The sequence below is a fragment of the Balearica regulorum genome, chromosome W (genome assembly GCF_011004875.1).
Source record: "Balearica regulorum gibbericeps isolate bBalReg1 chromosome W, bBalReg1.pri, whole genome shotgun sequence".
Classification (NCBI taxonomy): domain Eukaryota; kingdom Metazoa; phylum Chordata; class Aves; order Gruiformes; family Gruidae; genus Balearica; species Balearica regulorum.
In genome coordinates, this window is record NC_046219.1 from 14,576,577 (window position 1) to 14,603,097 (window position 26,521).

General features: G+C 42.3%; 1 pseudogene; it reads right to left on the reverse strand.

The window, feature by feature from the left end:
- Nucleotides 1-2,303: 2,303 nt before the first annotated feature.
- LOC142599205 (transducin-like enhancer protein 4) lies at nucleotides 2,304-18,610 on the reverse strand (annotated as a pseudogene).
- Nucleotides 18,611-26,521: the final 7,911 nt, after the last annotated feature.

The window sequence follows — 26,521 nt, forward strand, 5'->3', positions numbered from 1 at the left end:
ATATATGTATATTTTATAATTTTTATATGTGTATATATATTGGGTGCCAGAGTATAAACAAACACACAATCCAGTTTGAACTCCATCTGTCTAGTACAGACTCAAAAATCCCTTATACAGATACCATTCCCTCTCCAAAAGCTATTTTTGGTATTGATGTTGCGTGGTGTTTTAAAACACATAACTGAGCAGCTTAAAAAGAAATAGGAGAGAAAAATCACCCTGGGCTAAGAGCAAGCAGTAGAAATATAATTTAAGATTCTATATTTTTTAGGAAATACCATTTTGATGGAAGGTGGTTCCCAGAAACTTGTCTATACTGGCCAGTCAGAAAGGACAAAGAGATTAGAAGAAATGGCTTTCCTAATGTATCATTGCATTAAACAACACAGAGGGGAAAAGAGATACAGAGAAATCAATGGTTACATCTTGAATATGGAGAACATCGGCTACATGTTTGTGGTGCAGAAAACATCTGTAAGTAAACATTTTTGCACAAGAAAAAAATCATGCTCTGTAGTGGCTAGAGAAATTACAGAATGGAAAAGGAAGGTGACTATGGATGTTTAACTAAAAACTAGAAAGTAGCTCTGTACCACCTTATTTGCACTGAACTCTGAATGAAAAAAATAGTCTGATTACACATTTCACTGCAGTAATCCTGGATTAAAGCATTTAATTTCCTAGAGTGTTTACAAACTATCAGTACAAACAATAATCAGAAGTTACTTATGTTGAATGCTTAAAAGTCTGAATGCACAAACAATATTCTACCATTATGGAAGTACTGGTGTTCAATACAATGCATTAGAATTATGCACAACAATGCAGTTTAGTATCAAGATCTTTCTACACTGTAGAGTATTATGAACCTGTTAACGACATCAAACACTAAGCATTTAGACACCATTTTTTGCTACCACATTTGGAACTTTAATAAACAGTCCATTTTAACTTGTAGCATCAATCCATTTCTAGTATGAAATTAAATAATTTTTTACTTATACAATAAGATTTATCTACATGGGTCTTTTGATTTTGATTCATAGCAGCAAAGGCACTGTACTTCAGCAGATCAACAGACTTAAAGATTTTTTTTTAAAGCATTCCAAAAAAAGTCACAGATCATAGTTTATCAACAACAACAACATAAAAATATAATGTCATCTCTGGCACAAAACTCAGCCTGCATCTATTTTGGGTACATCCAATCGAGACTTGGATTGAACTGGTGGCAAAGCAAGCAAGTCCTTTTCCCATGTGTCCTTTTCCATTCATTCCTTTTTGTACTGCAGAATGAGTGTCCTTGTAAATCTTACCTCAGAGGTCCTTGCTTTAGTAGTTTGTACACTAGTAGGCATCCATTCTTATTTCAGTGCAGTTTCCAAGGAATATATTAAACATTTTTGTAATCCCTTGTAACTGAAAAATTGCCACCAGACACATATTTCCCTTTTCAAAGAAATGTCACAAAAGTGTCCAGAAGTAATAAAGGTGATTCTTTGAGGCCATTTATTGTACTTCTCTTGACGATATGACAAAGAGGGATGCTATATTAAAAATCTACATTGACGCCAAAATGCTTTATGTTCATCCACAGAACAAATCTGTTCACAAGATGCTATATTGACATTGGAAATATATAAATTAGCACATTTTTACTTAAAATGTATTTAATTTAGATGTGAACTAAACTTGCCATTCATCGCAGGCATGTAAATCACTGGCTACAGGTTGCAATTTCCTGAATTTCCAAGATTGTCTAAAATAGTTGAATTACAGAATCTTCCCACCAAGTAATTATATGGTAATAATGCTTAGAGGTTTCATCCAAGAATAGGACTAAAAAAATATAAGTTTATTTTTTAATTAGAAAGTATGAGTCTATTAAGTGCAAATTTTACTATCTCCTGAACATCCTTCTCCCCAGTCCCTTTCATCCACCAGCACAACTACAAAATATACAATGTACCTTTCAAACCAAAGTTGAGCCAGACAGTTTTTTTAGTCAGTTCACTGCTAGAAAGCCTTCTTTAAACAAAATAAGTATGTTACAGCTATAATACATAATTAAAGAGTCAAGTTCACGGTTAAGTATGCTCATTCCATCTTCTTCCCAGTGGATATCTGGTAACTTGGTATCACAAGTTCTAAACGAGCATTCACAATTTAATGGAAGGTTAAGAGGGGGGAAAATTCCACAACTGTGATGAGCATTAAAATTTTCAGTTTGGGAAAGGAAAAAAAGGAATATACAGCAAAAGTGCTACAAGAAGGAGTCCTGTCTGCATTCAAATTTGTCTCTAATAAATAACTTTGGAAATTGTAGCCTTCTCGTCCCCAGAGCCAGTGACTATGTCATCCACAGAGATATCGCAGCTAAGCACAGATGAGGATTCTTTGGACTGCAAGAAAAAAAAATTCTTTTCAATCCATAAAAAGACTTGAAGATTAATCAGAAGAGTTTATAGAGGGAATGCATGGGAAGGCTCATTTAAATATCTGCATTATAGATTCAGAGTGGAAGTGAAAGGATGGCAGCTTTTGTTACAAGACTATTTCTCCAAATTTGTCTCACCTAAAGCTTTATGGCAACAAAAAAGGGCAGTGAATGTTTTATTTAATGCTACGGAACTAGAGATCTATCAAACAAAAAAGCAAGCAGACCCTTCTATACATTTTATAAATAATGAGTATTCAAATTTTATAAGTTAGCCCTTGCAAAAAAGGAGTCAAAAGCTAATGTCTTTTTCTTCCCTCCCTTTTTTGTTTTAAACCATAAATCCTTATGAAGCACTACAAAGCCTGACCAACATATATATATGAAAGAGAGTTCACAGAAGTAACTTTATCTCATCTCAGTATTTCCCCAACACAGCAGACAAAACCCTTGCACAAAAAAATTTAAATTACCAGGGAGGATGCACATATGAAAAGATACTATGGTGGACTTTGCATAAGCAACAGTGTACAGCAGGTGAATGGAAGACAGGACACAACAGGATATAGCAGCTTTGTTTCTCCCAACTTTTCTATCAACATGCAGATGGATCTTTTCTGAGATAATGTCTAGGCATGCATATTGTCACATTTTGCTTCCTGTTTTAGTGTATGTTTTCTCTATATAACATATATGTCTAAATTGTCTTTTCTGCCTCTTTAATTACAAAATCTTAAAGAAACATATTATAAGACAAGAGTTTCCATTTTAAAATCCTTTAAGCTAATGGCAGACCCTAAGAAGTACAACTCTACTGCTCCATAATGTGGAAAACAGCTTTTAGGAGATTATTACCTAGAATACACTGGCTCCATAAGGTGTTCTCCAGGCATTAAGATTATCTTTTCCAGTGCTTACAAAACATTTGCCTGCAAAAAATCATTTAAATGTTATATTTGTGGTTTGTTTTCAAGAAATGCACCCCAAGAAACAGATTAGTCATAAACCCAATTCATTCATACATCAATGAAAAACATATGCAAAGAACAGTCACATTTTAATCTTGTTACACTAAGATGTTTGTTCACAACATAAGTAGTTTGTATAAAAAAGACAGTCACACAGAAACATTTTAATAAATTTTAATATTTAAACTTAACATCTAGTTCTTAAATATCCTTATTTTTATTCAAAGGTGATCTTGAATAAATTTCTCAGGAGGGAAAATACTGGTATAGAAAGCTTTGCTTACCACAGTGAGTGAATTTGTGTGACAACACACAGCTCTCATGAAGATGCAGCTGATACTTGTCTGGTTTAGTAACATGCAGTACCTCAACCTTACTGTTCTCCATTCCCACTGCCAACCATTCACCAGTTGGACAACAGTCCAATGAAAAGATCTGGAAGTAGCACAGCACATGCTTCAATCAGCTTAAATGAGCTTGAGATATTCAAAATTGACTCCTGCTACACTGTTAACACTATGCAAAACCAAATTTTGGTCTGCTACACAGTTTTAAAAACATGCTAATCCAATTACTATAACAATCAAGATAAATTAGTTAATGTAAACAAAGTTCAATTAAAACTGTAATAATAAAGCACTGAATAAAGCTACAAAAGTTAATGTCCTAGCTTATCTGACAGCATTTAAAAATATGTTTTTAAAATATTTTTGAACAAGGATCAAAAGAAATGGTAACAGATTGTGCACAGGAACACTTTAATCTAGCAATTCTTTTATAAAAACAGTTCTCTGCTGCTCTCATGGGAGAAGTATTTATCTGTCAAACAGGGTTATAATCCAGAAAGATATTTAGCTGTCATATTAAAAAAAAAATTGAGTGTGAAAAATTCTTTTGGAATTTTCTTTGAACCTGCATTTTCTTTCCTTTTTTTTTTTTCTATTTTAAGTGCTTGTTTTATAAAACCTCGACATTTTTTCTTAACATGTCAAAGCTTCTGAGACTGAACCTGCAATGTAAAGTAATGTTGCTGTAGCTGTCTCCCTTGTCTGAGGTCCCAGGATTTGACTGTATTGTCCAAGCCTCCTGTTCATAGTTTGATGCCATCATTAGAAATGTCAATACAGCTGGCTCCATCTTTGTGGCCCTGAAATTGCCTGAAAACACTGAAAGAAGATACGTACATTCTCACAGTGGGAACAGTCAGTTCTGAGCACGTACTCCAAATATCTCCTTTTTGTTTCAGTCTCTTACACTCAGCTATTAAAGACAACAGTAACATAGATTCTAATAGCAATCAGATTAATTTTAATTCTGAAATGACCATGTGAATTTTGTGATGAATTCATGAAGCAATCATGCCAGACATCTGATCACTAATTTGATTTCAAGAAGCACACTTTAAGAGTCAGATATACTGGGGATCTTTGTTGTTGACTGTGACACTCACCATTTGACAGGAAATACCACATTCCCCCTGAAGGAATGTAGCATGATAGTCAAAATTCACTTTCTTTAAAAAGAATATGCAGGTCATTAAAAAGGTTTAAAAATAGAGCATTCTAAATGGGAGCATCAGCTGGGAAAAGCCCACCTTTACATGCAATACTGATATACTATTTATAATAATATATACACAGTGCAGCATATAGGGAAGCTTTGTACTACTGGCTCCTAGATAACTGTACATTAGTTTTGAATAGCAACCCATACTCCCAAGATGTTGAAGTGTGCAATGCAGGCATTTACACACATCTTTACCCAAGAAATACTTGCAAGAGCACTGATTAAAGAGATTGGAGTGTGAGCACAGTGGAAACAAAGAAATCCACCTGTTCAAAGAACCAACAACAATGCCAACACCAGCTCATTTTAGGCAATTAAAGTTCTGTGGCTGCTTGATAGGCCTGGAATTATGAAACTCTCAAAACCTACAAACTATATAGAATTACCAGGTGTTACCATGGTTACTGCCCAGTGATGAAATATTGAAAGCAGTTATGTTGAAATCATTAAGAAAAGAATATATTTAAGTAGAAGAGCATATAAGTCTATGTCTAATTAATTCTTCACAACCTAATGATCCAGTTCTGTCAACCTACCTTACTAATGTCTGGTTATGCAGATCCCACACTGCAATGTTCCCATCACTACAGCAAGAGAAGCAAACCTTAGAATCAGGGCTGACAGCTAGGGCATAGAAACCTGGAGCAGAAGATGTTAGCTCTGCTTTAATATGTGGAGTTGGAGCTGCCAGGTCCCAAACGGATAACATTCTAGCTTCCCCACCAACAATCAGGGTGCGGCCATCTGGAAGCAAACTGCAGGAATGGATGTAGCAATATCTGTTCTGTGGAGACAGAAGCCATCAAGATATTACTCATGGGGAAGGAAAGGAAAACAGCATTAACATGAGACCAATCCATACTGTATTCCTTCCCGGTTTTAATGAGCCATTTATACTTATGACAACGATAAAGTGTTTTAATGCCACAAAATTACATTAGGGAAGTACTTACTTAAACTTGATCTACAAAATTCAGTAGTGAGAGAGATTTTATCTTAATTAGCATCAAAATGGGAAAAACTGAACCCAACCCCAAATGATTCAAGAAAGCTGTACTCCACAGCTTGTGTAGACAGTTACATAATTCACCCTTACGCTGCCAGGCCAAATCCACCTGAGCCACTTCAATCTTGGCAGCCTGATCTACCTGCTGGTTGTTCTGATGTTCCTCAGTGGCCCGACTCTTGGGTACGTGGGCATCTACATGACGTACCTTTACAACCAGCTTCTCTAGCTGGGCAGCAATATCTTGCCACAATGGGGCAGCCCAGATGGGTTTGCCTCTACGCTGCCAGTTGCTCCGCTTCCACTGCTGTAACCACCCCCACAGGGCATTGGCCACCATCCATGAGTCAGTGTAGAGGTACAGTGTTGGCCACTTTTCTCTTTCAGCAATATCTAAAGCCAGATGGATGGCTTTCACCTCTGCAAACTGGCTCAATTCACCTTCTCCTTCAGCAGCTTCTGCAACTCGCCGTGTAGGACTCCATACAGCGGCCTTCCACCTTCGATGCTTTCCCACGATGCGACAGGACCCATCAGTGAACAGGGCATATAGTTTCTCATCTTCTGTTAGTTTATTATATGGTGGGGCTTCTTCAGCACGTGTCACCTCCTCCTCCGGCGACATTCCGAAATCTTTGCCTTCTGGCCAGTCTGTGATCACTTCCAGAATTCCTGGACGACTGGGGCTTCCTATTCAAGCCTGCTGTGTGATCAGTGCAACCCACTTACTCCACGGAGCATCGGTTGCATGATGTGTAGAAGGAGCCCTCTCTTTGAACATCCAGCCCAGCACTGGCAGTCGGGATGCCAAGAGGAGCTGTGCTTCAGTGCCAATCACCTCTGAAGCAGCTCGAACCCCTTCATAGGCTGCCAATAGCTCCTTTTCTGTTGGAGTGTAGCGGGCCTCGGATCCTCTATATCCCCAGCTCCAAAACCCCAGGGGTCGACCTCGAGTCTCCCCTGGTGCTTTCTGCCAGAGACTCCAGGTAGGGCCATTCTCCCCGGCTGCGGTGTACAGCACATTTTTCACATCTGGTCCTGACCAGACTGGCCCAATAGCTACGGCATGAACTATTTCTTGTTTAATTTGTTCGAAAGCTTGTCGTTGCTCAGGGCCCCATTTGAAATCATTCTTCTTCCGGGTTACGTGGTAGAGAGGGCTTACTATCAAACTGTAATTCGGAATGTGCATTCGCCAGAAACCAAAAACACCTAAGAAGGCCTGTGTCTCCTTTTTCTTGGTTGGTGGGGACATGGCTGCTATTTTGTTGATAATATCCATAGGGATCTGATGCCGCCCATCATGCCACTTTATGCCTAAAAATTGGATTTCATACACAGGCCCCTTCACCTTACTTTGTTTTATGGCAAAGCCAGCCTGCAGCAGGATTTGGATTATTTTCTTCCCTTTCTCAGAAACTTCCTCTGCTGCTGAGTTGCCCCATACAATGATGTCATCAATGTATTGCAGGTGCTCTGGGGCTTCGCCCTTTTCCAGTGCAGTCTGGATCAGTCCATGGCAGATGGTGGGGCTGTGTTTCCACCCCTGGGGCAGTCGATTCCAGGTGTACTGGATGCCCCTCCAAGTGAAGGCAAACTGTGGCCTGCACTCTGCTGCCAAAGGGATCGAGAAAAATGCATTAGCTATATCAATTGTGGCATACCATTTGGCTGCCTTTGACTCCAGTTCATATTGAAGTTCTCGCATGTCTGGCACAGCAGCACTCATGGGCAGTGTGACTTCATTCAGGCCATGATAGTCTACCGTCAGCCTCCACTCGCCATTGGACTTCCGCACTGGCCATATGGGACTGTTAAAGGGTGAGCGGGTTCTGCCGATCACTCCCTGACCCTCCAGTTGATGAATTAGCTTGTGGATGGGAACCAGGGAGTCTCTGTTGGTGCGGTATTGCCGCCGGTGCACAGTTGTAGTAGCAATCGGCACCTGTTGCTCTTCAACCTTCAGCAACCCTACAGCAGAAGGGTCCTCCGAGAGACCAGGCAAACTAGAGAATGGTTCAATTTCCTCCGCTTCTAAGGCAGCTATTCCAAAAGTCCACCTGTAACCTTTTGGGTCTTTGAAATGCCCTCTCCGGAGGTAGTCTATGCCCAGGATGCACGGAGCCTCCGGCCCAGTCACAATGGGATGCTTTTGCCACTCATTCCCAGTTAGACTTACTTCAGCCTCCAACAGAGTCAACTGTTGGGATCCCCCCGTCACACCAGAAATAGATATCGGTTCCACCCCTTCATAGTTCGATGGCATTAGGGTACACTGTGCACCCGTGTCCACTAGGGCCTTGTACTCTTGTGGGTTCGATGTGCCAGGCCATCGGATCCACACAGTCCAATAAACCCTATTGTCCCTTTCCTCCACCTGGCTGGAGGCAGGGCCCCTCTAATCCTGCTCGTCATAGTCACTACTCACCTCTTGCAAAAAGGACTTAGAAGTCCCTTCAAGAGGATCAGAAGTGCGATCTGGCCTTTCACTTGGTCTGGGGGGCTGCCCGGTGGAAACTGGAGCAGCATTCCTTCTGGAAGCGTCCCTTTTTACAGCTGTCTTGCCTTGTAGCTCATGTACGCGTGCCCGCAGGGTTGAGGTGGGCTTCCCATCCCATTTCCTCATGTCTTCTCTGTGGTTGCGCAGGTAAAACCGCAGGATACCTCGTGGTGTGTATGCTCTATATCCCCTCTCTGGAGCAGAAAAACGCTTACTCCTAACAGCTGAAATGCAGGTCTGTACAGGTGGGGAGTAAAATATATCCTCTTTGAGTTGCCAGACATCCTGGGACAGTTTCTCCACAGCCGAGACGAGGGAGGAAGAAAGGCTCTCTTCATACTGCCGGAGTTGGCCAGCCACTTCCTCCACCGTGGGTGCCTCTTCACTTTTCCAGTCAATTACCGCCAGTGAGTTGGCATACGATGATGGTGCACTTCGCACAAATTTTTGCCACATGGGTCGGGTACACTGGACTTCATCGGGGTCTGTGGGCAACTGCGCGTTGTCCGGATCATAATAAACCATCTCCTGCACAGCTAATTCCCTCAGATATTGGATACCTCTCTCCATGGTGGTCCACTTGCCTGGCCGACATACGACATCTTCGCTGAAAGGATACCTTTCCCTCACACATGACAGGAGTCGCCTCCAGAGGCTGAAGGCCTGTGCCTTTTTCCCAATTGCTTTGTCAATGCCCCCTTCCCTAGACAAGGATCCCAGCTGCTTGGCCTCCCTGCCCTCCAGTTCCAGTCTACTGGCCCCGTTATCCCAGCAGCGGAGCAGCCAGGTAATAATGTGCTCCCCTGGAAGGCGGCTGAAATCTTTCTGCATATCTCACAGCTCACTCAGGGACAGGGATCGAGTGATCACTTCTGGTTCTGGCTCTTCTTCTTGTTCTCGTGATGGCCCCAGTTCATCATCATCTTTCACTAAGCGAACCGATTTCCTTGTGTATTTCTTTTTGTGTATAGGGGTGACTGATACTGGTATGGGTTGATCTTTTGGCTCGACTACAGTGCCTGTTGCAGGGGTTTGGGTAGCTGCAGTGCCTGTTGCGGGGGCCTGGGCAGCTGCAGTGCCTGTGGGTCTGCTCTCTCCCTCTGGATGGTGCTGTCTACTATCAAGCAGTGTTTGATAGATTGTGGCCAGGGCCCGGCACAGCGCAGTAAGTTGTGTCTCCTTAGAATCCCCACAGCATTTTCCTTTCAAATATTCTACCATTTCATCAGGGTCTTGCAATTGTTCGGGAGTGAAGCTCCAAACCATTGGGGGTGAAAAGGTCTCTAGATACCCGCCCATACTCTCCCACATGCCATGCCAGCCCTGACCATTCAGCCTTGGGGAAGATCCCTGGGTGGTACTCTTGAAAAATTTTTTGCTAACCCTGAACAGGAGTGGGAAAGCATTCAGGAGACCTAGCAATAGGAATATACTGGCCTGAACATTCCAAGGGTCTTCAAAATTCTCAAAAATTGTTGTAACCAACCAAAAGGGAAAAGGGGAGGTGAAAGAGTGGGAGAAGGTATCCCCCCCTGTCTTCCCCATAGATTGGGTCCAATTATTAATCAATTCTGAAAGATATTGACCGAGGTACGGGCATGACAGAAATGCTACATACACATACCAGCTCAGACCCATGACTGTCAATGATATCTTATCATAAGTCATTATCACACAATACAACAACATGAGAACACGAACCCCTCTCCCAGAGGTGATAAACAGCACCACAGGGATTGCATAGAGTAAACACGGCTTTACAAACCAGAGCCATGTGACCAAACAGAACATCATTATGACCAGTGACTGTTTCAATAACATTATAAATGCTTAGAACAACTTTGTTTTAACACACTTGGGTCAGACTTGTCGTTGTCACAACCCCTCGGGCCCCACGTTGGGCGCCAAAAAGGACTGACGTGGTTTAGCCCCAGCCGGTAGCTAAGTGCCACGCGCCACTCGCTCACCCCTCCCCCAGCGGGATGGGGAGGAGAACGGAAAAACAACGGCAAAGCCTGGAGGGTTGGGATAAGGGCAGTTTACTGGGACAGCAAAGGGAGAGGGAAACAATCAACAACAGTGCTGATAACAGATAGTAACAATGGGTGATAACAGAGAACGATTTACCGATCCGACGACCGACCGACCGACCGACCGGACCCTCGACCCGTCCCGGAGCCACGCCGACACGCCGAACCTGCCCCTGCCCGACTAGCCCCCTTTTATGGTGAGCATGATGTCACATGGTATGGAATAGCCCCCGGCCAGCTTGGCTCACCTGTCCTGACTCCTTGTGAAATTAACTCTATCCTTGCCAGAACCAGGACAGGCATACTTTGTTTATTTCAGCACATTAACCTCTCAGCATGGGGGAATCCCAAATTCCCTGAACATCTCCTCCTCCTCCCCCTCTGTTCCAGTGAGAATTGCTGTCACTTTCTAGGAGATGTCAGAGAAAAAAATATTTGGGCAATTTTCTTCATTTGTGTATCAATTTGTGTAGCAACTCATCATATCTCTACACATGCTGCACAGTTCTCATTTAACAGCCTCTGTAACAAGAAGCAACATCTTACCAAGAACTGGTAAATGACATGAGAAAAACTAACAATGGTTCATCTTGTTAACACATTCAAATAATTTGTGAATAACACTCAGGGATATTTTTAATTGTCACATTAAGACAGGGCAATGCATTCACACATATACATAAACACAAAATGTGACACGATCTTCAAATATTCTCTGAGAATGCAGCTGCAAGACAGCAATGTTTAACATGATAAAATATCAAGCTTTAAGATTGCCAACAAATGTCAAAGTTTGTATGTGCTGTCTTTGATCTTTCCCCCTACTAATACAATTTTATTACATTAAGTATGTTTAAATTCTCTGGAGGAAAAACAAGTACTACAAGGAACATAATTCTAACTCAGTTCTAAAATAAATGACAAAATTACAAATGAAGTATCAATCTTTGATTTCAATGACAACACTCAAATAGCCACTGTTTTTTGTACCTTAACAGTATCATTTCAATCTTAACACAATCTGCTACCTTTTCCGTGGTCATATGCCACTTCACTTACCAGGCAGTCCAGTTGAGAGATAGGGCTCTTGTTGCCAGGGTGACTGATGTCCCAGACTTTGATGAACCCCTTTCCACCCATGTATGCATGTCTTGTGGGGTTGTTAGTGGTAACTGCACACACAGCTTCCCCATGATTCAGAGTGCTGATCTGACAGGGATGGCGAGTGATTCCTGGACCGATGAGGGCATCAGGAGAGAAAGGAATAGGCTGCATCTGACCGTTTGCACTTACATGAAATGAATATGCTCTGGGGGATGGGGGGTGGAGGGAAGGAAAAGAGGTGAGAGGAGAGTGATTTAATAAGCTGTTCTTCAAGCCTATTTAAAAAAAGAGAATGAAGTGTGTGTGCAGTATGCATGTACACATACATATGCACATCAACAGCTTATAATTTTCCATTTGTGGTGGGTTGACCCTGGCTGGATGCCAGGTGTCCACCAAAGCTGCTCTATCACTCCCCCTCCTCAACTGCACAGGGCAGAGAAAATATAACAAAAGGCTCGTGGGTCAAGATATGGACAGGGAGAGGTCATTCACCAGTTACCATCATGGGCAAAACAGACTCAACTCGGGAAAATTAATTTTAATTTACTACCAATCAAATCAGAGTCGAATAATGAGAAAACAAGCTTAAATCTTAAAAAACACCTTCCCCCCACCCCTCCCTTCTTCCTGGGTTCAACTTTACTCCCAATTTCTCTACCTCCTCCCCCCAGCGGCACAGGGGGACCGGGAATGGGGGTTGCGGTCAGTTCATCACACGTCATTTCTGCCACTCCTTCCTCCTCAAGGGGAGGACTCTTCACATTCTTCCCCTGCTCCAGCATGGGCTCCTCTCTCCATGAGTCCACAGGTCCTGCCAGGAGCCTGCTCCAGTGCAGGCTTCCCACAGGGTCACAGCCTCCTTCAGGTGCCTCCACCTGCTCTGGCGTGGGGTCCTCCACAGGCTGCAGGTGGAATCTCTACACCCCCTCATCCTTCCTCCATGGGCTGCAGGGGGACAGCCTGCTTCACCATGGTCTTCACCAAGGGCTGCAGGGGGATCTCTGCTCCAACACCTGGAGCACCTCCTCCCCCTCCTTCTTCGCTAACCTTAGTGTCTGCAGAGTTTCTCACATCTTCTCACTCCTCTCTCTGGCTGCAATTGCTCCTGGTGGTGGGTTGTTTTTGGTTTTTTTTCCCCTTCTTAAATATGTTGTCACAGAGGCACTACCACCATCGCTGATTGGCTCAGCCTTGGCCAGTGGTGGGTCTGTCTTGGACCCAGCTGGCATTGGCTCTATGGGACGTAGGAGAAGCTTCTAGCAGCTTCTCACAGAAGCCACCCCTGTAGCCCCCCCCCACTACCAAAACCTTGCCACACAAACCCAATACACCACTGTGGGCATTCATATTGTGCATCTAGCTCCTCTTGCATTTTTTGCAATAATTTGAAGAACAAATTATTCAGATACCTACAGTACAGATCTCAAAGCATATGCTTGGGTACTTTTCTTTCTCTTTTAATGTGGCAAGTTAAAGATCATCTATGAATCAAAGGATCATCTACCAATCAAATGAGCTTTTACAACTCATATGATGAAGATTTCTGGCATGAATGAGGATACATGTCTCTCTTCTTAAACTCAGTGTGTGGAGAGACCAGCACATGTGGAAAAGAGAAGGAAAGACAGATCAGGGCCGCTGTCAAGGACAGAAACAATCAGTTGGCTCTTGCAGAATATTAAGGGGATAGCTGAATGTCAGGGGATATTTGGGTGTTCCCTTACTGACTCTAATGTGTGAACTTCAACAAGCACTGCCAAGCTGACTTGAATGCAGTCCCACACAGCTTGAGTGAAATTACCTAGCACTGTATGTAAAAGTGCACTGAAACTACCGCTGTCAAGGATTTAAGTCCTCAAGGCACACTTGCTGACATCTGACATGACAGACCAGCAAAAAACACACTGGGATTTTTTCTTTCTTCCAGGCTTGTTTTTTAAGAACAGACACAACCACCACAAATCCCAATTTCTCTTGTCAGAATCAAGGCTCTCACTGTGAAAGAATATGTTTTATGACTGCCAGTTATGCCATCTGTGAATAAACTATCAACACCTTCATCCGAAAATATTTCCCAAGGAGACCAGTTAGGTTGTGAAATTGTCTTGTTCTTAGATGCTCCCTGACATGTCACATCTATTACAAGAGCACAAACTTTACAAGAGGGTTCACCTACAGATATAGATGTATACTTAATGGAAGGTTTTAATCTCCTTAGTCCTAAAAAAATCACAGTAGTACTGATGAAAAGCCCATTGTCACAATGGTGAGGATGAGAATAGCTCACCAAAAAAAAAAATTTATGGAAATACTTAGAAAGATCATTTCCTTAATTGTTGCTTGAATGTTACTGAAGAAGGCAGATATCAGAATTCAACTATTTCTTATTTAAGATTAATAGCACATTAATATTAGAACAATAATTTTCAGCAGAATAAAATACAACTGCATTTTCACCTTTCTGTCCTACTCCCAGAGCTTTACACACTGTCCTTGTCCTGCCCTCTGTTTCTTGTTCTGACAGATCTGAGTGACAGACTGGATCATCATTCTCCATTTTTTACATTAGTCACATTCAAGAAAGGGTAGGTCAGATTGTTAGAAGCAGCAAATTGCCTATATGAGTAGAATTTTGGGTTTAGTTGTCACTACAGAAAAATGAAAGATCTTAATTATCTATTTAATTCCTGTTTCCTACAGTAAGGTACTAAAAAAGCTGATGATGACCTGAAATCTGTAAAAAGAACCCCACAAAACAAGTGGAACTTTATTATCATCCTTTCTAATTTCTGTATAAAGTTTCAGTCACTCTCCACAGAGCCATGTTGAGCACTTAATATATGATATTTTCATCATCCACAGTAATTTTTACCATGCTTATAAAGTACATAATTAACATATTTGAACAATTAAAAAAATAAATCTTAGTTCTGGAATGATTTGTGACTACGTTATTCTCACTCTGTTCATCATTCCATACCAGTACCTGTTACAGTACACTGTTGCTGTGTTTGTTTGTTTTTAAACACCGTGAACTAATATTGCATGTTGCTTATTTGAAACACTCTAAGCATCTTGGAAATATCTGACACTATAAACACCTGGTGAGCACTTTTTTCTTCTTTTTACATTAGCTACCATTTCTATTTATATTTTGTGTTATCCTCAGCTTTTGCATACATCTCCAAAGTAGAGTTATTAGGTAGCTAGTTCTCTGATGTGACACACACTGCCCATTCCATTTCAACAAACACTCAACAGCCTGGAGAATTTACACAACTTGTGCTTTAAGGGAAGAGTAAATGACAGACCAACAATCCTGAATGATAGCTGTGAAAATACTGTACTTCAGATGAAGAAAATAAATGGTCATTTTATCATGATCATAGATTTCAAAGGTTTCAGTCCTTATAACTGACAAACATTTAAACACAACTCTCCTTTAAAACAGTCATCAATATGTCACTGAAATTCAGAAACCTTTGAGGTGCAACAGAACTTCAACTGGTTTGATTTCAATTTGCATCACATAATTTTATTTCTCTCCCCCCCTCCTCCCCTAACTCAAGCTGGATGCAAGCAGGGAGTTCTCTCTATCTGTGGAATTCTCATTTGACAGAATTACAGAATGGCTGAGTTTGGAAGGAACCTCTGGAAGTCATCTGGTCCAACCCCCCCAATATCCATAAAGTAGAATTTTTCCACTTTACAGGGACAGAAATGTGTTTGGGTTAGTGCTTAGACACTGTTTAATTTAGGGTTAAATACACTACCTTGCTTTGCTAATGAGTATACCTTTGAAGAAGAGCTGAAAGACTGATAAAAAGCATGCTTTGCTAAAGAGTGTCCTTGAAGAAGAGCTGAAACACTGATAAAAAGGAAACATCCTGCCCCAGAAGGCACTGAGAGCTGGGTGATTGCCAGAGAGACCTGAAGTCAACAAGAATCAGCAGTAACTAGGGGAAAGGTAAAGGTGACTGGGGGAGTTCATGACTGACCACCCACCCAATTAAAGGACTATGCAAATTATCCCACCACCACCCTCAAGGAGCATGAGTGCTAATTTAAAGATGCTTAACCAATAGTAGATGATGTGGTAATTAATAACCAATTAACATAAATTTAGGTGGGTTTTTCTAATCCTGTAACAAGATAAATATGTGGTAGATTGTGTGTGGTGTGCTAGCTTTGTGGAATTACCACCTAGCACCCATGTCTCCACAGACATGAAACAAATAAAATACCTCTGCTCTGTGTATATATTGGTGTACTGCACACTGGGTAAATGATCCCACTTTTGGGACAATGCTCCTGCTCAAGCAAAGCCACCTAGAGCCAGTGCCCCAGGACTGTGTCCAGGTAGCTTTTGAATATCTCCAAGGAGGGAGACTCCACAACCTCTCTGGGCAACCTGTTCCGGTGCTCAGTCAACCTCACATTAAAAAAGTATTTCCTTAAATTCAGATGGAACCTCCTGTGCTTCAGTTTGCGCACACAGGACTCGAGGTTTGGCCTCACCAGTGCCGAGTAGAGGTCATCTTCCTCAACCTGCTGGCAACGCTCCTCCTAATGCAGCCCAGGGTACAATTAGCCTTCTTTGCCACAAAGACACATTGTTGGCTCATGTTCAACTTCTTGTCCACCATAATGTTCAAATTCATCCTTGATGGAACTGACTGTAAAAGGTGACTACCAGACTTTACTTGTTGTCTCAAATGTTACTTGTTGTGAGCCTACAACCATAAGAACCAAAGCCTTGTAGAGCGGGTCACCTGTTCTGGGCAACTAGCTCCACCAAGGATGAACTTGAACATTGAGAATATTTGAACATTACGGCAGAAAATTTTTGTGCCCACCAAATGTGTAGGATGAAGATTTCTGCTCTATAGAATTTATAATGCAAACAGTTAATCCTAGAATCTATCATACACCAAGTTCCAAAATCATATTATTCAGTCAGCTACCAGGGCAGAGCAAGTAGCAAAAAAAGCAAACTGAGATGATAACTAATGTCAGAGTGGGATTCAGACTATGATTTGTATGGTGCATTTATATAAGAGAAGTTATAGGTACTAGGATTGATCACTTTTCCCATGATATGTTATTAATCTTATGTATCTGCAAACTCACTGGCAGGTGAGCATATTTAGTCACATGCATTCAGGTGTGTGAATACCCTCCACCCTGCTCCACAAACACATTAATACATTAACGAGAGGAAAGGAATGGCAAAAAGTACATCCCCTACCCTTCAACCTTTCCAATATTACCTGGTCACAGTTTCTTGCAAGTGTCACACAAGACGTGGAAATTGAGGACCCTTACAGAAAATCTGGATCAATATGATTTGTATCACTGTTTTATTTTTTCCTCTGTCTTAAAGAGCTCTTCATATCTGTGTAATTTCCTTTCCTAGACTCACAACAAGTGAAGTCTGGTAGAGTAGTTGCCTTTTACAGTCAGTTCCATCAAGGATAAATTTGAAGATTATGATACCATAATTCTTTTCAATATTTTCAAACAAACAAAACATTTCAGTGTTCCTTTTCGGACTGCTGTTTATAGCAGATGGTAAGTTTGCAAGTGATTGCCTAGCTTTTGTGAACATAGAAATTATTTCTTGAACTGAGAGGCAGAGTACAGCAAAGATGGAAAGCTGAGATCCTATTCCAGTTTGCATTTCTATATAAGATGAAATAGATTCAGCATGTAACACCGTACTGGGTCTGGCTGAGATGGAATTTTTCTTCATAGCAGCCTATATGGTGCTATGTTTTGGATTTATGACTAAAACAGCATTGATAACGCATCAGTACTTTGGCAATTGCTGAACAGTGCTTGCACAGTGTCAAGGCTTTCTCTTTTACCTACTCTGCCCCCCCCACTGAGTAGGTTAGGGGTGCACAGGAAGTTGGGAGGGTACACAGCCGGGACAGCTGACCCAAACTGACCAAAGGGATATTCCATGCCATATTATAACATGCTCAGCAATAAAAACTGAGAGGAGGAGGTTTTCAGGGAAGGTAGCTGTTGCTCAGAGACTTGGCTGGGCATTGGTTCTACTTGTGGGAGGTGGTAAGTGGTTGCCTTTGCATCACTGTTTTTGTCTTTTTTTTTCTTTCTTCTTTGTCTTTCCTTCGCTTATTAAACTATCTTTATCTTGACCCATGAGTTGTCTTGCTTTTCCTCTTCCTTTTCTCTCCACCATTCTGCTGGGGTAGTGTGCAGGAGTGAGCAAGTGGCTGTGTGGTGCTTAGTTGCCAACTGGGGTTAACCCTCCACAAGCACTTTGAAGTTCAGCTCCTTTTTTCCATTTATCACTGTCTGCTTTGCTCTATACCACCCAGTACTTGTGAGTTGTTATTAGTCTTCATAACAAATTTACAAATACATTTTTAAGATTTAACAGTGTTTCACCTTCACTTTCCAAATAGCTATATTTTTTCCTATTCATACAATAATTTTCAGTAACTAAAGGGAATTCCAACCAGCAAGGGAGCACAACCTCAGTAGATCATTGACTTTTGAAGTTGAATGTTTGATACTCATGGTTTTCCTCCTGGGATGCCTGTCAGATTGGGAGGGATGCCTGGGACTTGCATGTGATGATGTGGATCAAAACCAACCTGTAGTTTTCCCCAAGAAAAACAAAAAGTTGTATTAAAGATGGAGATAGGCAAAAGAAAATTTAATCCATGTCCTCCATAGCATGCTCCCCAAATTACAAAGAGACTGAACCAGATTCAACACAGGTCTTGCATTTAACATGAATTGCTCTCAACTCCAAACAGACTAGCAGCAAATGCTTACCACTGGAGATCTCCCATAAGCTGCTGCTGCTGCTGTTGCAGCTGCTGCACTCATTTGAGGGAAAATATTGTGTAGACTGATATAGGCAGCTCCGGGGCTGGTCAGCTCCCCATTCATACTGGAATGTGGCATGATGCCAAATGGAGTAGGGTAAGGACATGGCACTGCCATAGGTGTCCTTAAACCTGAAGCTACAGAAGGGAAAAAGAGAGAGAAGTCACACAGCCAGGCCAAACCCATCAGATCAAATATAAATTTGGCAAGTAGTAAAGAAAATATGCTGTATTAAAATGCTGAAGAACCAGCTCAGCACTGAGTTTAAGCAGCTGTAATATACTGCTTTGTCACTGTAGTGCTGGGAGTTTTTCAAGAACGCTCTCCTGGAAGCACAAAAACAGTTCATCCCCTTTAAAGGTAAGGGAAGTAGGCAGAGCAAGAGACTCCCTTGGCTTAACTGTGAGTTTCTGAGTCTGCTCAAAACCAAAAGGGAAGCATACCAGAGAAAAGCAGATGAATACTTGTTGAGAACTATAAGGGCATCGCCAGGGCATGCAGAGATGCAGTTAGAAAAGCAAAAGCTCAGTTCAAATTGAAATTGGCCAGAGATGTCCAAAACTACAACAAAGGGTTCTTCAGGTATGTAAACAACAAGCAGAAGCAGAAGGATAATATTGGCCCACTGTATATTACTACATATATTACTGTAAAAAATAATTTGTTTTCTAGTAAAGAATCAGCTTATTGATGTAGAATGTGATGTTTATAGATATTACATATTGCACTTGTTATTTAATGTTTATCCTGCTTTCATGAACCACTAAAATACAAAGAATATATGCAGAATGAACACTTGTGTAGGAGCCTGGTAGTTCCTTCTGTTGGTGCTCCCTCACCAGACAGAAGTAAATTTTCTGGTTTGTCTGTTGCTGTCTGAATTTATCTTTTCAAGTCAATTGCGACTCTATTGCCTCAAACTTTCATAATATCTGAATTTTTGGTTTTGTGTATTAAAAAAGAATAGCTCTCACCTGTCTCAGAAGAGTGATTTTTAATTTGCTCCACTTGCTTTTTTTGCTCTTCTGTTTTATACTGACTTGGGATCAGTGTGAATCCCTGGTTAGTGTTAGACAAACAGGAGGAATACTGACTGAAAAAAATCATGTTCATTTGATTTAAATTATTATGGAAGTAATCTAATATAATCTTTAAGAGATTTATTAGAAAAACTGAATATATAGGATAACAATTTATCAGAAGAGCTTACATTCTAGTTGTGTGAATATCCACAATAATTTTATGTCTGCACTTGAGAGACAGAAATGTAGAGACAGAAAATGTGACAGGGACTAGAAAAAGCTTGTCATACTTTGTAAAGTGAATACCAATAAAAATCAAAGAACATAATTAGAAATTACTACTTTTTTATATCTCTGTTCTTTGTTTTATATTATTTTTCAGTTTGCTAAGTCTGACAGATTGTGTTCTTGTAACATTGTGATATTTTAAAATATTCCAAAATTTGTTTGCTTTTTAGAGATTTTTAAAATATCTTGTAATTTGTACTGTAATCTGAGTTTTTAAAATATAACTGTAGCCTAAATTTCTCTGTTGTTTTGGGGGCCTATTCAATTCAAGTCACTCACGCTAAACCCCTTTGGTTCAAATGGAGGAACCCTGGGTTAAAATTTAAAATGGGTTTTAATGGAATATGGCATAACAAAAGAATTGAATGTGCACAAATCATGTCTCTGTTTCACATATATGTTTTTATATGAATGTATTCTGATTTAATCGAATCTGATGAAGCACCTTTTTAACTTTGCAATATTATTCTATCTTCATTGGTAAATTAACCAAATTGCTGAACCATGAAGTTTAAATGCGAAATACTGAAGTGAGCCTGAACCTGGAGAGACTACCTGTTCTCTTGACAATAAGTAGCTGTGTTTAATGAAATGAAACACAGTTATAATGCCTTATTTCACAGGTCATGTTCAGTTTAAAACTGTTGACAGACTGAAACAAGTTAAATATTATCTATCATCATCTTGAGAGATACAGGGAGAAAAAATAAACCAAAACAATTTGTCATAAGCATGCTGCAAGAGGATTGTAAATCTGCAGGGGTTCAGACTGATATTTGCAATAGATGGTTTTGTACATAATTTCTGCTCTGAATAATTTGTACTGCATATCCTCAGTGCTCCTTTCCAGGCTGGCTATATTGGGATAAGGAATATGATGTATCCAACTGATATTGTTATGTGTTGTAGCTGCAGCATTTTTTAAATTAGAAACTGCAAGATCACATTGTTGATCCAACAGACAAATTATAGCCTTAAATCAGTAATATGATCTAATTAGGAATGATAGTTTCATTTCCTGTACTATTGAGTCATCTAACTCTTGTAAAATAAATAATTAAAATATTTATCCATTGTACTATATAATCAGAATATGCTGTGTGAATGTGGTTACTACATTTTAATAAGGGAACCAGGGAATTAACTGTACAAGAATTTTACCAGTCTGATTTTTTTCCCTGTTTAAAACAATTTTCAACTGGATTTAGGCAGTAAGACCGAAATGGAGGCTACTGCTTCTATACCTGTTTATCTCACAGAGATAAATGAACCAAAAACTTACAAATAAGCATGCAATGGTGTTCAAAGAAAACACAGTTTAGCACAAGAAATGCTGAACCTCAAATTTAGTACTGACATTGTAATGACAGGAACTCTTCAAAATTATTTGCCATCAATTGTGAAGGCAATAACAAGTCTTGGTGGTTTTTCACATTTTCTATGTTAAGTGCTTTCAGAAAGACAGCGTATGTCATCAAGGCAACTGGACCACCATGGAGAGACATCTCTAGTACCTGAGGGAATTAGCCATGTGGGAGATGGTTTATTATGACCCGGACAATGCGCAGTTAGCCACAGACCCTGATGAAGTCCAGTGCACATGATTCATGTGGCAGAGGTTTGCACAGAGCGCACCATCATCATATGCCAACTCATTGGCAGTGATGGACTGGGAAGACGAAGAGGGGGCAATGATGGATGAAGTGGCTGGCCGACTCCGGCAATATGAATAAAGTTGCTCTTCCACCCTCATCTCGGCTGTGGATAAACTGTCCCGGAAGTTCCAGCAATTCAGAGAGGATATGTCCTATTCCCCAACTGTCCTACCTCAGCAATTAGGAGCTCAAGAGAGAGGACACAGAGGGTACACACCATGAGGCACCCTGTGGTTTTACCTGTGTGACCACGGAAAGGACATGAGGAAGTGGGATGGAAAACCATGTGCCAGGCCACTGGATCCACACAGTCCAATAAACCCTATTGTCCCTCTCCTCCACCTGGCTGGAGGCAAGGCCCCTCTAATCCTGGTTATAGTATTTGTTACTCACTCCTTGTAAAAATTAATTAGAAGTCACTTCAGGAGGATCATAAGTATACATAAGTACGACCAGGCCTTCTACTCTGTCTGGGGAACTGCCCGCTGGAAACTGGAGCGGCATTTTTCCTGGAAGAATCTCCCTTCCTGATTTTTTTTTTCCCTTGCACCTCATGTACTCGTGCCTGTAGGGTTGAGGTAGGCTTTCCATCCCACCTCCTCATGTCCTCTCCATGTTCACACAGGAAAAACCACAGGGTGCCTCATGGCATGTACCCTCTATATCCCCTCCCTGGAGCAGAGGAACACTTACTCCTAACAGCTGAAATACTGGTCTGTACAGGTCTGAATTGCTGGACCTCCCGGGACAGTTTCTCCACAGCCGAGACGAGGGAGGAAGAGAGACTCTCTTCATATTTCCAGAGTCGGCCAGCCACTACATCCACTGTGGGTGCCTCTTCACTTTTCCAGTCGATTACTGCCAGTGAGTTGGCGTACGATGATGGTGCACTTCGCACAAATTTTCGCCACATGGGTCGGGTACACTGGACTTCATCGGGGTCTGTGGGCAACTGTGCATTGTCCGGATCATAATAAACCATCTCCCGCACAGCTAATTCCCTCAGGTACTGGATACCTCTCTCCATGGTGGTCCACTTACCTGGCCGACATACGACATCTTCGCTGAAAGGATACCTTTCCCTCATGCTTGAAAGAAGTCACCTCCAGAGGCTGAGGGCTTGTGCCTTCTTCCCAATCACCTTGTCAATGCCCCCTTCCCTAGACAGGGATCCCAGCTGCTTGGCCTCCTTACCCTCCAGTTCCAGGCTACTGGCCCCATTATCCCAGCATCAGAGCAGCCAGGTAATGATGTGCTCCCCTGGAAGGCGGCTGAAATCTTTCCGCATATCTCTCAGCTCACTCAGGGACAGGGATCGGGTGATCACTTCTGGTTCTGGCTCTTCTTCCTGTTCTCGTGATGGTCCTGGTTCATCATCATCCCTCACTAAGTGAACTGATTTCCTTGTGTATTTCTTCTTGTGTATAGGGGTGACTGATACCTTTACGCGTTGGTCTTTTGGCTCGGCTGCAGTCCCTGTCACAGGGGTTTGAGTAGCCACAGTATCTGTTGCAGGGGTTTGGGTAGCTGCAGTGCCTGTGGGTCTGCTCTCCCTCTCTTCCCCCTGATGGTGCTGTCTACTATCAAGCAGTGTTTGATAGATTGTGGCCAGGGCCCGGCACAGCGCAGTAAGTTGTGTCTCCTTAGAATCCCCACAGCATTTTCCTTTCAAATATTCTACCATTTTATCAGGGTCCTGCAGTTGTTCGGGAATGAAGCTCCAAACCATTGGGGGTGAGAAGGTCTCTAGATACCCGCCCATACTCTCCCACATGCCATGCCAGCCCTGACCATTCAGCCTTGGGGAAGATCCCTGGGTGGTACTCTTGAAAAAATTTTTGCTAACCCTGAACAGGAGTGGGAAAGCATTCAGGAGACCTAGCAATAGGAATATACTGGCCTGAACATCCCAAGGGTATTCAAAATTCTCAAAAATTGTTGTAACCAACCAAAAGGGAAAAGGGGAGGTGAAAGAGTGGGAGAAGGTATCCCCCCCTGTCTTCCCCATAGATTGGGTCCAATTATTAATTAATTCTGAAAGATATTGACCGAGGTACAGGCGTGACAGAAATGCTACATACAAATACCAGCTTATGCTCATGACCATCGATGTTATCTTATCATAAGTCATTATCACACAGTACAACAAAATGAGAACACGAACCCCTCTCCCAGAGGTGATAAACAGCGCCGCAGGGATTACATAGAGTAAACACGGGTTTAGAAACCAGAGCCATATGACCAAACAAAACATCATTATGACCAGTGACTGTTTCAATAACATTATAAATGCTTATAACAACTTTGTTTTAACACGCTTGGGTCAGACTTGTTGTTATCACAACCCCTCGAGCCCCACGTTGGGCGCCAAAAAGGACTGACGTGGTTTAGCCCTAGCTGGCAGCTGAGCACCACGGAGCCGCTCGCTCACCCCTCCCCCGGCAGGATGGGGAGGAGCATGGGAAAGACAAAGGCAAAGCCTCGAGGGTTGGGATAAGGACAGTTTACTGGGACAGCAAAGGGAGAGGGGAACAATCAACAACAGTACTGATAACAGATATTCACAATGGGTGATAACAGAAAGCAATTTACCAGATGCTCAGCCCACACTCAGACCTTTCCTCCCCGACTAGCTCCCTTTTATGGTGATGCCCTGGTTTCAGCTGAGAGGGTTCATTTTCTTCATAGTAGCTAGTATGGGGATATGGTTTGGATTTGTGCTGAAAACAGTGGTGATAATATAGAGATGTTTTTGTTATATAGACCTGTTGTTGTTGAGCAGTGCTTACACAGAGTCAAGGCCTTTTCTGCTTCTAGCACCTCATTGCCACTGGGATGGCTGGGGCTGCACAAGAAGCTGGGAGGGGACACAGACAGGACAGCTGACCCAAACTGACCAAAGGGATATTCCATACCATATGACATCATGCTCAGTTTATAAAGAGCTTGGGGGAGGGGGGGGGCGGCATTTGGAGTGATGGTGTTTGTCTTCCCAAGTAACCATTACGCATGACGGAGCCCTGCTTTCCTGGAGATGGCTGAACACCTGCCTGCCAATGGGAAGTGGTGAATGAATTGCTGGTTTTGCTTTGCTTGTGTGTGTTGCTTTTGCTTTGCTTATTAAACTGTCTTTATCTCAACCCATGTGTTTTCTCACTTTAACTTTTCCAATTCTCTCCCCCATCCCAATGGGGTGAGTGAGTGAACAGCTGCATGGTTCTCAGCTGCCAGCTGGGGTAAAACCAAGACAGGTGAGTATGATGTCACATGGTATGGAATAGCCCCCGGCCAGCTTGGCTCACCTGTCCTGGCTCCTTGTGAAAATTAACTCTATCCTAGCCAAAACCAGGACACTGGGAATGAGTGGCAAAAGCACCCCATTGTGACTTGCCCAGATGCTCTGTGCATTCTGGGCATAGACTACCCCTGGAGAGTGTATTTCAAGGAACCAAAAGGGTACTGATGGGATTTTGGAATAGCTGCCTTGGACACAGAGGAAATTAAACAGATACCTACCTTGCCTGGTCTCTCGGAAGACCCTTCTGTTGTGGAGTTGCTGAGGGTCGAAGAACACAACAGTGCACTGGCAGCAATATTGCACCAACCAAGGCTCCCTGATTCCCATCCATAAGCTGATTCATTGACTGGAGAGCAAAGGAGTGATCAGCAGAACTTGCTCACCCTTTAACAGTCCCATATGGCCAGTGTGAAAGTGTAGTGGAGAGTGGAGGCTGACAGTAGGCTATCATGGCCTGAATGAAGTCACACTGCCAATGAGTGCTGCCGTGCCAGACATGCTGGAACTTCGATATGAACTGGAGTCAAAGGCAGCCAAGTGGTATGCCACAACTGATATCGCTAATGCATTTTTCTCAATCCCTTTGGCAGCAGAGTGCAGGCCACAGTTTGCTTTCACTTGGAGGGGTGTCCAGTACACCTGGAATCGACTGCCCCAGGGGTGGAAACACAGCCCCACCATTTGCCATGGACTGATGTCCTGATTTCAGTTAGGATAGAGTTAATTTTCACAAGGAGCCAGGACAGGTGACCAAAACTGGCCAAGGGGGTATTCCAGACCATGTGACATCATGCTCACCATAAATGGGGGCTAGTCAGGGAAGGGACAGCTGGGTAAGGCTCCAGCTCTGGGAGGGAGGGTCTGAGTGTCTGGTCAGTTGTCAGGTCGATAAATGGCCTTGTGTTATCACCAGGTTTTGTATATTCTGTTAAGTACTGTTGTTGTTTTCCTCTCCCTTTGCTGTCCCATTAAACTGTCCTTATCCCAACCCACAAGTTTCACCTTTCTCTTCCCATTCTCCTCCCCATCCCACCGGGGGGAGGGGTGAGCGAGCAGCCCTGTGGTGCTCGGCTGCTGGCTGGGGCTAAACCACAACAACTGATCCAGACTGCACTGGAAAAGGGTGAAGCTCCAGAGCACCTGCAGTACATTGATGACATCATTGTATGGGGCAACACAGCAGAAGAAGCCTCTGAGAAAGGGAAGAAAATAGTCCAAATCCTTCTGAAAGCTGGTTTTGCCATAAAATAAAGTAAGGTCAAGGGACCTGCACAGAAGAACCAGTTTTTTAGAATAAAATGGCAAGACAGGCATCGTCAGATCCCAATGGATGTGATTAACAAAATAGCAGCCATGTCTCCATCGACCAACAAAAAGGAAACACAGGCTTTCTTAGGCATTGTGGGTTTCTGGCGAATGTACATTCCGAATTACAGTCTGATAGTAAGCCCTCTCTACCACGTAACCCGGAAAAAGAATGATTTCAAATGGGGCCCTGAGCAACGACAAGCTTTTGAAGAAATTAAACAGGAAATAGTTCATGCCGTAGCTCTTGGGCCAGTCCAGGCAGGACCAGATGTGAAAAATGTGCTGTACACCACAGCTGGGGAGAATGGCCCTACCTGGATTCTCTGGCAGGAAGCACCAGGGGAGACTCGAGGTCGACCCCTGGGGTTTTGGAGTTGGGGATACAGAGGATCCGAGGCCCGCTACACTCCAACGGAAAAAGAGATATTGGCAGCAGATGAAGGGGTTCGATCTGCTTCAGAAGTGATTG